The sequence below is a fragment of the Copadichromis virginalis genome, linkage group LG17 (assembly GCF_057382275.1).
Source record: "Copadichromis virginalis isolate Kocher_CV1m ecotype Utaka linkage group LG17, C_Virginalis_male_GT1.1, whole genome shotgun sequence".
Classification (NCBI taxonomy): domain Eukaryota; kingdom Metazoa; phylum Chordata; class Actinopteri; order Cichliformes; family Cichlidae; genus Copadichromis; species Copadichromis virginalis.
The window spans coordinates 10,005,839-10,016,453 of NC_140634.1; the positions used below are offsets into that span (position 1 = coordinate 10,005,839).

Below are 10,615 nucleotides of genomic sequence, written 5' to 3' on the forward strand. Positions count from 1 at the left end.
ACAAAAATATGAACACCACACAAGGGTTAAATCTGTTGGACCCATAAACAATATTCAAAAATTGTCTTTCCATTAAATGCAAATTCTTTTTTTTTCAACAGCTTGAACTATGTTATTTTAAAATTGACAGTAGAGCAGAAGTCACTGCATCATTTCATCATCAACACGAACCTGAAAAAAGCTGTCTGATATATAGATAAAATAATAACAAACAAACAAACATACAGATATCACTAAACAAAACACCTTATCTTGGTTGGTGTTGCTGATGGTGACATAGGAAACTTCAGGATCCACCTAAACAATGAAGAGAAAAATGGTAAAAATGGTAAATGGCCTGCATTTGTATAGCGCTTTTCTAGTCCATAGGACCCCAAAGCGCTTTACACTACATTCAGTCATTCACCCATTCACACACACATTCACACACTGGCGATAGCAAGCTACATTGTAGCCACAGCTGCCCTGGGGCGCACTGACAGAGGCGCGCCCCATGCTGACTCCTCAGTAATATCCATCCACTTATCCTTTTCAGTGTCGCGGGGGGTGCTGGAGCCTATCCCAGCTGTCATAAGGCGAGAGGCGGGGTACCGCTGTGTCGTTGTCAAAGAATGACAAAGAAAGAATCTAGTTGTCGTCCTGCAGAGGCAGCCCTCTCCGCCCATCCCAACCTTGCAGAAAAAGCTGGCAAATCTTGCGCCATCTAGGCCCTCCTCTGTTTTTAGCCAGCGCTCGTCTAGAACTCTGAGTAACTCACTGCAAATTTTTTCACATTTTGCCCTGTATGACAACTCTATAAATAAAAAAAAATTGCATTCACAGAATTGCTCAGTGTCAGCACCAAACCACCCACCACCCAATGAAATTCCCAGCCAGCAGGGTTAGATTTGTGCAAATTATAAACCTTTATTTTCCCGATCCCTGCCCCGCCTTCAGTCCCCTGTTGTGCTTCAGATGATCAACAGGAAGTGTTCAGAGTGCTGTCAGCCTTACGTTGGTGTCTGAGGAAAGAGCGGTGACAACTGGAGGTTCAGATGGGTTGCACAGATTCACACGAGACCCACTACAATCTGGTAAACAGGTATTGCAGTCAGGCACCACTGAACAGCAGGGTAATGTGTGCAGGCATAAGATGCCAGAACAACAGGGATTTCTATCTTTTGTGCCAGGCTTAGAATCAGTCATTTAGAGATGCTGCTGTGTTGAATTTAACCCAGTTAACCCCCAGATGTGGTGAGGCAAAGACACTGAAAGAAATCTCCATCCCGGATCATCCGTGGATCGGGTTTCCTCCTGAGGCGTGAGCACCGATAAGCAGAGTTTTGTATCAGATTCAAAATTATTCAAAGTAACAATCAGGTATGCCGTTCAGCTGGGTTAGTTACGACGTCGGGAGCAGCTGGGAGAACAAAACGACACAGAGACTGCACGGGTTGCTTTCCCAAAATCAACTCAAAGTTTATTCTTTTATGCAGGGTTTTTATAGGCAGAAGGGTTCGTGTGTTTTCAAGTTACAACCATATAAGGAAGTTCCCCCTAGCTCTGAAAGGGGCCTTCTATAATCTCAATATATCTTTGACAGGTCCATTAAACACTAGACAGTTAGAATCCTTTAGGGATATAAGTTTACACATGGTAGAATACTGCATGTAGTCATTTACACTAGGAAATGTTTAACCATATATACCTAAAGGCACATAATCAATTGTATGTGAGCTTTAGCAGGCTGTAAGCCTGAGGTGCACTGAGGAATGCACTTTGTCCTATTATACCACGGCAGGATCAACGCAGCCATGTCTGTTCCAGTTTAAGTGCCTTCTTTACATATAGATGAACTGTTGGGTTTTCCAAACCAGCAGGCCAAAGGAAGTGCCCGTGGGGTCACAGAAAGAGGAAATGAAGTTTAAATAAAAGGCATTGCAGAAACAGGGTCCTTTGTATAATATCATCAAAAACAATATCCTGTAAATGCTAACCGTAGTGCTAAAATTCACAACAGTTACGATACTAACTCTGGGCTGTTAACGCATGATCTTAATTTGATATTCGTAGTGAAGAATGTTTTCAGTACAATGTTTTACAAGACATTTATTCATCTGTGCTTGTATTCAAGTTTACAGCACCTTTGAACTGGTGCCTGTTTCTGGGCTTTTCTTTTGACACAAACTGCTCACAAAGAAGGACGAATGCTTTAGGGAACAAAAGCTTTGGAATGTATTCTGCAAGTACAGGTCAAACGTAATAGCCTCATTGTTTTATAGCAATGCTGAATTAACTTATGTCACTGCAGGACAGTGCAGCCAGTGGGGCTAATTGTTATAGTCACTGTGCACGACAAGAAAGCATTTGACATGGTGAACTGCTGCCACGGTTTTAGAGAGACGTCTGTTTGTAATTAGAAGTAGTTGTTCTGTTTAATTTGGGGTTTTTCTCCTTTGCTTCTGCGTAGAAGACGACCAATCTGCACATCGAGAAGCTGTCCTGTCTTCAGCTAGGAGTCCTTCTCCAGCTGCTGCACATGCTAACAGGCAAAACATCAGGGAGTAATACAAGCTTTTAATGCTTATGTGAACCACAGGCGTGCTTATAATGTGTCAACCTGCAGTGAGACTGTAAAAGCAAAATCTTTCTTGATTTAATTTTCATTGCACAAATAATAACAGATTCAGGAATGTATTCAAGGAAGAGACTGGCAAAGAAAGAGTGGGATAGTCAGGGAGCTGAAGGAAGGAGTACTAAAAGGCTAGGTGCACAGCAAAGAGAGAGGTGTCACTGGCACAGGAAAAGGCTTGTAGTGAGTTGTATGTGAGGCTGGACACTAAGGAGAAAATGATTTTTAATGAATGGCAAGGCACATAAATTGTCCTGGAAGAGAGTAACCAAGTATAGAGATGGAAATGTGCTAATGTGAAGAATGTGTGTTGAGAAGAGAGAAGGAGTACTTTGGATGAAAATTGAATTAGAGAAGGAAGTGAGGCAACTCTGAAGAGGATGGAGACGGGAGGCATAGAGAGGGTAGGAGTGAAGGCTATGATAAGGTGCGAAGAGAGTAACTGTGGTGCTGGATTTGTGGATGTAGTGAAGGTGGACATGCAGGGGGTTGGTGTGACTGAGGAGGATGCTAGAAATAGAGAGATGGAGGCGGATGATCCACTGTAGCGACCTCTAAAGGGAGCAGCCGAAAGAAGAAGAAGCACAAATAATTCTAATCATGCTTTTCTTTTATTCTCAGTACTAAGCTATGTAACGGAAGTCAAGGTTGTTTCCTCCTACAATCACTTTGTAGATGGTTTAGACTTGTTTAGATTGGTGCTCTGTCTCCCTTTATCCAAACTAAAACTTTGATGGGTTTTTTTATCTTCACTAAACACTTTTTTGCTTTGTGTTTATTATTGTGCTACTGCAAGTATTTCATATATTAGTCAGTTGATTGTTACTGTAGGGCAGCTCTAGGACAATCCCTGATGTGATGTAGCTTGCTTTTATCCAGCAGATACGACATCTCATGAGGAGGTTCGAACCCTGTACCCTGACCTTCCCACTGACGCACAAAGTCTGCACATCCAGAAGCAGGCCCTTCTAGGTGAACAACAGCACAACAGTTTCTATTTCTTTTAATATTAGAAGTCAGTTATTCATTAATGAATACAAATGGTGACTGAAGTTATTTAGACAGGACATTAAACAATAAACTTCCAATAAATTATGAACAATGTGTGACTGAATGTGTTCAGTGAAAGACTTTGAAAATATCGCAGCATAAAACCAGTGTAAAAGTACTCAGACCACTTTTGGGGGGATTTATTTGATGATGCAACCAGAAAATGTGCAGGTTGTGAGTTTAACATTTTCAACACTGGAGAAGAAGTACATGTACACAGACTAGCTAATGACAAACATTTTTTTTAACCTTTATTTAAACAGGTTTTTCATTTTTCTGAGCTTATCTGGTATCTAGTTTCGGTGGCAGAAGCATAAGCAGAGAAGACCCAGACCTTACTCTCCCGAGCCAGCTCCTCCATTATTTGGGGGACACTGAGGCATTCTCTGCTGAGTGCTGTGATCTCCCCAACATGTCCTGGGTGTGTCCTGTCTGTCCTGGTGGGACATGCCTGGAACATCTCACCCAGGAGGCGCTCAAGAGGCACCCTTGTCAGATGCCTGAACCTCCTCAACTGGCTCGTTTAGATGTAGAGGAGTAGCAGTTAACTCGGAATGAGACAGACAGCACCTACTGCTGGGGTGGGCCTACAGGAGGGAGAGCTCATGTCGTCTCTTCAGGACACATCACTGGACCCCAAGAAGCTCTCCCCTGAGCTCCCTTTGGCTGCTGGGGTCGGCATACGTTCAACTTTAAAATCACTCTTGGTTCTTGGCTAGCTTTGTGTTAGCATCCTTTGTGTACTGATGCTTGCAAGAAGCTAAAGTTGCTTTGGCAGAATTTTCTTTCTCATATATGCACACATAAGGAGAGAGATGTTTTATAAGCTTTAGTCATCACCGTGCACTTTTCCTGATTCACACAAAATACAGCAATCTGGCACCTTCCCACAGGGTCTTGCACGAGTATTAAACATGTTCGTTTGTGCTTTGGACTGTCACCAGATTTCTTCTAGAAGTTTCTTGCCAGTCAGCAACTATCTTGGCAACACCACTTGAGTTTGTGTGTTGCATGCTAACATCATTATCATATGTGTAATAATACTAAAGCTTCATCTTATGCACACACAAAAAACAAATATGGCTCCTTCGTGCAGGGTTTTCTGGTATGTTCATTTATGCTTCCCAATTTAAAAAAAAGAAAAAAAAAAGAAAAAGCAAACTTCTTGCTTCTCAGCCACTGCGGCCACATCCTCACTGTTTTTTAGACAGTTATATAAACATACTGTGAGTGAGTCATAAGCTTAAATACAATAGTTGAAGGAACAAAAACTTAATGTTTAAAAATACCAGTCAAATCTGATTAAAGTAAATAAATAATAAGTATACAATGTAGTTTTAAGACTTATCTCAATGTTTCGTAACATTAATGTTCTATGAACTCGTGAGTCCAGAAATCTGAATGTCATGAAAAGTATTTATTATTCGTGTATTATTATTTTACAATACAAGGTTGTTTTTCTCCTGATACTTCATGCAAACCACATTTCTCCAGGCCGGTCCTAATCAGCTTACTCAGTATCACTAGATCCAATGCTGCTCCTCCAGCACAGCACACAAAAGTAGGAGAGACCGGAGATGCCATGGCTTAGTTAGGAGACTGTTTGCTTCAAGGCCACTAGAAGGTGCTGCCATAAAACTACAATAAATGAATTGACCTTTTGACCTGCTCACACTCTTTTATGCGAAACCCTGCTGATGTTACACACACACACACATAAAGAGATTCTAGGTCTGACCAACCGTCTCCGCCGTGGGCAAAAAGATGACAGTCAATAAAATTCTAAAATTTTATTTATAAACACAATGAATAATAGTTAAAAGTCCAGTGTCCCATTTAGGTACAAAGTAAAAACACACAGTCCAAGGCCAGAGCCAGCTATGCCACAAAGCCAGTTGCACTCCACACGTTGTTCACTTCAACAGGGGTAGCAATTGTCCTCTGAGACCCACCACCCTGTAAGTAGAAAGCCAGTGATCACTCCATCCTCTGCAACTCAGCTGCCTTCAGGCTACAGCATATAATAGGCCCTAGCCTGCACAGAGCGACAAAATAAGACAATTCACTATATAATTCACAGCCCATCCATCCCAAACATATCAGATCATTAGCGGTTTTGTCACATTACATACCTGCACTGAGAGACAAAATAAGACTAATGACGCTAAATTTAATTACGGGTCATGGACAGCCTTCATAAATGCTCATATTACTCACCCGCACTGAATTCCAGCACAGGTTCATCTGGGTCCTGACTATTTCCTGCAAAATAACACAAACGTCATCAGAACATTAAGTCAGAGAAACAACATTTGGAGCTTTTGTACATGATAAATTATACTGCAGTAGTAAAACAAAGTCAAGCAGCAGTACATTTATTAAAATCACCTTCAGCTGTAATATTTAAACTGATTTAGTGTCAATTTAGATTATGTTTAGATTAAAATGAAACTAGTACCCTTGTAATGTCTTTTTAAATTAGAGGTAAATATTTGTATATTTTTTTACATAATATAATTATATTTACTGGATTTTCTCTCTATTGTAGTTTAGTATGATAGTTATTACTTGTTTTTTATTGACTTGTCTTGTTTTTACAATGATTTGCTTTGACTGCAGCCTTTAAAGAAAAGACTATCTGTTCAGTAACTATCCATCAGACTGGGTCCATGTTACCAGCCAAATGGGTAATAATTAAAGTAAGTTTTGAATTACGTATATTTGGGTGTTTAGGTGACACTTTTGCAAAAAAAATTATATAATTAGGTTTAAAAAAACTAAACATGTATGTATTTAAAAACAATAAGTGTGTTTGAATTACTACAGAAACAGGTTGTAGCTCACTGTACTGTTTTGGAGCACAACTTTGGTGCTTTTGCCTCATTTTTAAATCAGTGATCCCAGTAGCACAGTCTAAGCAGAGACCTCAGTGCTTGGCAAACAATCAATAGAATCAATATAATTATTAAAAAGAAACAAAATAAATGCCAACCATATAAAAAACATAAACTTAAAGAAAAAACTAAACTTGATTTTATGTCTTTAGGCTATTGTTAACAGCAAGCATGAGGTTAGTGCATATGTATTATTATTGGAAAGATTACTGCAAAGAAAAAAAAGTTGAACCAGGAGGGGGCGATATTGCTCTTCTTACAATGAGTTACATGCAGGCTATTACTTACCGTGTCACTCACATTTATTTCACAAATTAGCTGAACCCACTTAATTCGATTTAATTGTATTTATGCAGAGCTGAATCACAACAACATTCTCCTCGAGGTGGTATAGATTGTAAGGTAGAAAGTCTACAATTAAAAAGAAAAAACCTCAATACAGTGGGAAGGAACAACTCACTTTTAACAGGAAGCACCCTCTGGCAGAACCACGGTCAGGGAGCAAACTATCAAACTACGAGGTCTTTAAAATAAGATGATTATTCAAGACCTCATGTGTGATGGGAAGGATTCTGAATTTGATGCTGGACCCACAAATCATAAAAGAGAAACACTAACTCACACACACCAGAAAGTGCCAAGAATTATAATTATATGTAATTTAGTTTTGCGTTCCTTTATAATGCTTTCAACTATACAAATAAGACACTTGGGGGCGCCTGAGCCTTGTAGACACAACAAATATTGAACAAACCTCATGCGCCCTGTTGTTGACAAAACGATAAAAATGAATGTGTATTTCTGTCTTATTTAGGTCATTTTTGTAGTTACAGAAAATCATTTGAATTCATTTTTCCTTAAATTATTTTAACCCTTATTTGATGCTATTGAAATTGGTCTGTTGCCTCAGGGCAACAACGGCAATAAGGGTTCCACAGTGTCACAGTTTTCTGCATATAGTCGATTAATAAATGTTGAGAAAACAACTAATCGATTCAAATTTTTTATTTGAACAAGTATCAAATTGATTTTCACAGAAGCGTTCAATGGAACAAATACATAAATGGTAAGCTGACTGCTTTTTATATAGGGTTTTTGTATTTTGCTCGTGCATTAAAAAGCGCTTTATACAACATGCCTCATTCACCTATTCACCCAAACATTATTACAAGCACCTTTTCTACAATTAAGCTAAACATGCATAAAATGTTAGCAGTGGAGATTTGGCACCTGAAAGGACCCCCTTTGATCCACTCCTAGTTTGAGTCTATTTACATTTAAATACTGATACTTCAATTTTGCCTTGGTTTGAGCTCCATAAAGCAGGCAAACCAGAATTAATCACAGAAGGCAAAAACACTGAAACTACGTTTTAAGCTGGGAGCCAAACAAACCAAAGGTAACCGTGTTTTGAAAAGAGCTATGAAGAGAAACAGACAGACTACTGTAATTTCTCAATAAAATGTCGCTTATTATCGCTCACTCTCAAGAACAAAAACGTGAGTAATTTTCCAGTAGCTCACCATATTTGGGATCTTCTAACATCCACACTTCATGTTTAAACGGTGGTGCGGAGGCGGTGTACCGTCGCAGGACGGATGTAGCATTCAGCGCGGTGTGCCTTTTTTTCAGTTGCTAAGCAACAGATTTATCCCGCCCCTTTCGTTATGACGAGCCGGGCCAGTCCTTTGACTGGTGACGTTACAATGAAACCGACCTTATATATAGACCTGGCTGTTCAGTTGAAACGCATTCACACAGCGGGACAGCAGCGCTTTAAACGTTCAAACACGGAGTTTAACACAAAACAACATTTTAGACATAAAAAACAAAAAAGTGAAATGGCAAGCTCAAACAACACAATGACAAATGATGAAACAGTTCAGACCAATCGGGATAATTCTACAGTACATGCTTTGGTATCCCTCTTGAATAACTTGGTCAGTAGTTTTTCGAACAAGCAGTGGGAAGAGCTTACCTCAGGCTATCCGGATTGCTTCACCGCTAAGCGGCTTGCAGGTTTTGTAGAGGACGTAATGGACCTGTGTGAACAGTCAGGAGCAGTATCACCACTGAGGTCTTCCCAGAACTCCCCTGTACATCAAAACTGTTCTGTCCACACCACCACTGGCAAAACGTTTTTGTCACCTGTGAAATTTTTGGACGATTCTGCTGAGCAGGAGTTTGATACAGCACAGAATATAGATGCTAACAGCCAAGAAACAGCTAACACAGAAGAACGCTGTCAAAATGCTGACCAACACAGTGCTGCAAAAGCAGAAAACAATCCAATTCCAGATCCCCAGCAGCAGAAATCCTGTGTTGAACATGAAGCCAGCATCCTACCGTTAACAAACATACCGGTAAGTCAAACGGAGTCATATAAAAAGATACAGAATCACAGATCTTCTGTAGACTGTGAGCCACCTGAAAACACCTTAGACTTTGAAAGATGGTTAGAGACATTAATTCAGGCTGTGCTTTCAAAGCTTGGTAAACTTTTAAAGTGCCCTCATTCTCACCAAAAACGTTTGTTGGATCTACTCTTGGACAAATTCAAGTGGATGGATTTGCATTTAGACCAAAAAGTGCAGAATTATTTTGACTGCATTGCTAATGCCATTTTCACTGATATTTGTGACCAATTATATAATTGGTCACAAATATCAGTGAAAATGGGGAGGAGTGGGGAGGAGGATTCAATGAATTTAATGGGACAACCAATATTTAATTTCATAACTACTTCAGTATTCCAAGAACACCTGTTGGCAGTAACAGTTACTGATAGACTGGAATCATATGAAAAGAAAGAAAGATGCAGACTTTCAGTGGAAATCTTTGTGGAAGGACTGATTTCCCAGGCTGCAAAAAAATCAGACACAGTCTTCAGCATTGAAAATGCTGAAGCTATCTCCAAACGGCTTACCATGAAAATCTGGACTGAAATCAGGGCAGAATACGACAAAATCCCCCCAGAGAAGTTCAAGAAACTCAGCGAGAGGGTTTTCAAATCCCTCTGTAAAAGATGGAAGCATGCAGCGGTTATTGTGACATTCTGGCAATTAAACGTCCAAGATCTTGATGAAGATATTGTTAAAACTTTCAAAAGAAAGATATTCCCAGAACCAAGTCGCATATCTAAGTGCTTCTCATCGGTGCGGGCATTTTTTGGGAGGTTTAAGGGAGGAAACAAAGTTTCCCCTTTATAGTGACATCGTGATATCAACAGCAAGATATTTTCTAAAACTCACTGGACACTTTAAATTAGCTAGTTTTACATTTAGATCAGATCAAGTCATTTTTGAAATCCCCAGGAATGGTCGCGGCAGATGGCCACCCCGCCCTGAGCCTGGTTCTGTCGAAGGTTTCTTCCTCTTAAAAGGGAGTTTTTCCTTCCCACTGTCGCCTCGTGCTTGCTCAGAGGGGTTTGTTCTTTTGGGGTTTTCTTTTTAATACTGTAAGTTGTTACCTTACAGTGTGAAGCACCTTGAAAACACCATTGTTTCCTTTGGTGCTATACAGATTGAAGTGACTTGCACTGACAACATAACTAAGCTGGGACTTTAATTTAACATCAATAAAATTATAAAAATATTACATCTTGATTTCTGCTTGTTTTCATTGTCTGTGACTTAATGAATACAAATGTGTAATTTAACAGATTTTTTCTTTATGTTAGTCTGACCGGTGATTCCACGTTGGCCTTAGGTGTTGGCGCGGATACGCTGCAGCCCCTGAGCCATTAATGGCCCAGCACACTACAGTAAAAACAAAACAACAGCCATCTCTCCAACTAGGAAAGGAAAATAATAAACGGCCTCCTTGGAGGCAACCTGACTCAAAACAGTTGCAGTCCAACTCAGACCGACTGCAATCACTCTCAGGCAGATTGATGAAGATCTGCAAATAACTGTTGTCTAATTTATAAACGCAGACAGATTCCCAACACGTCTGTTTACAATAGAGGACTGTACTTACATGGTTGCAAACTGGTTGTTGTCTTGCTTATATGAAAACATTGCTTTGGAGCAATGAAACTCAAACACATTCATTTTTAAAA

General features: G+C 39.8%; 1 long non-coding RNA gene across 2 annotated transcripts; it reads right to left on the bottom strand.

Moving 5' to 3' along the window:
- Positions 1–5,436: 5,436 nt before the first annotated feature.
- On the bottom strand, positions 5,437–9,207 carry LOC146688993 (uncharacterized). Of its 2 annotated transcripts, XR_014916121.1 has the most exons (3): positions 8,079–9,207; positions 5,879–5,923; positions 5,437–5,696 (listed from the first exon to the last, which is right to left on the bottom strand). It is a non-coding gene; the product is annotated as an uncharacterized LOC146688993 (long non-coding RNA). The 2 variants fall into 2 exon arrangements; XR_014916120.1 differs by having other exon boundaries at positions 5,437–5,923.
- Between the last annotated feature and the right edge of the window lie 1,408 nt (positions 9,208–10,615).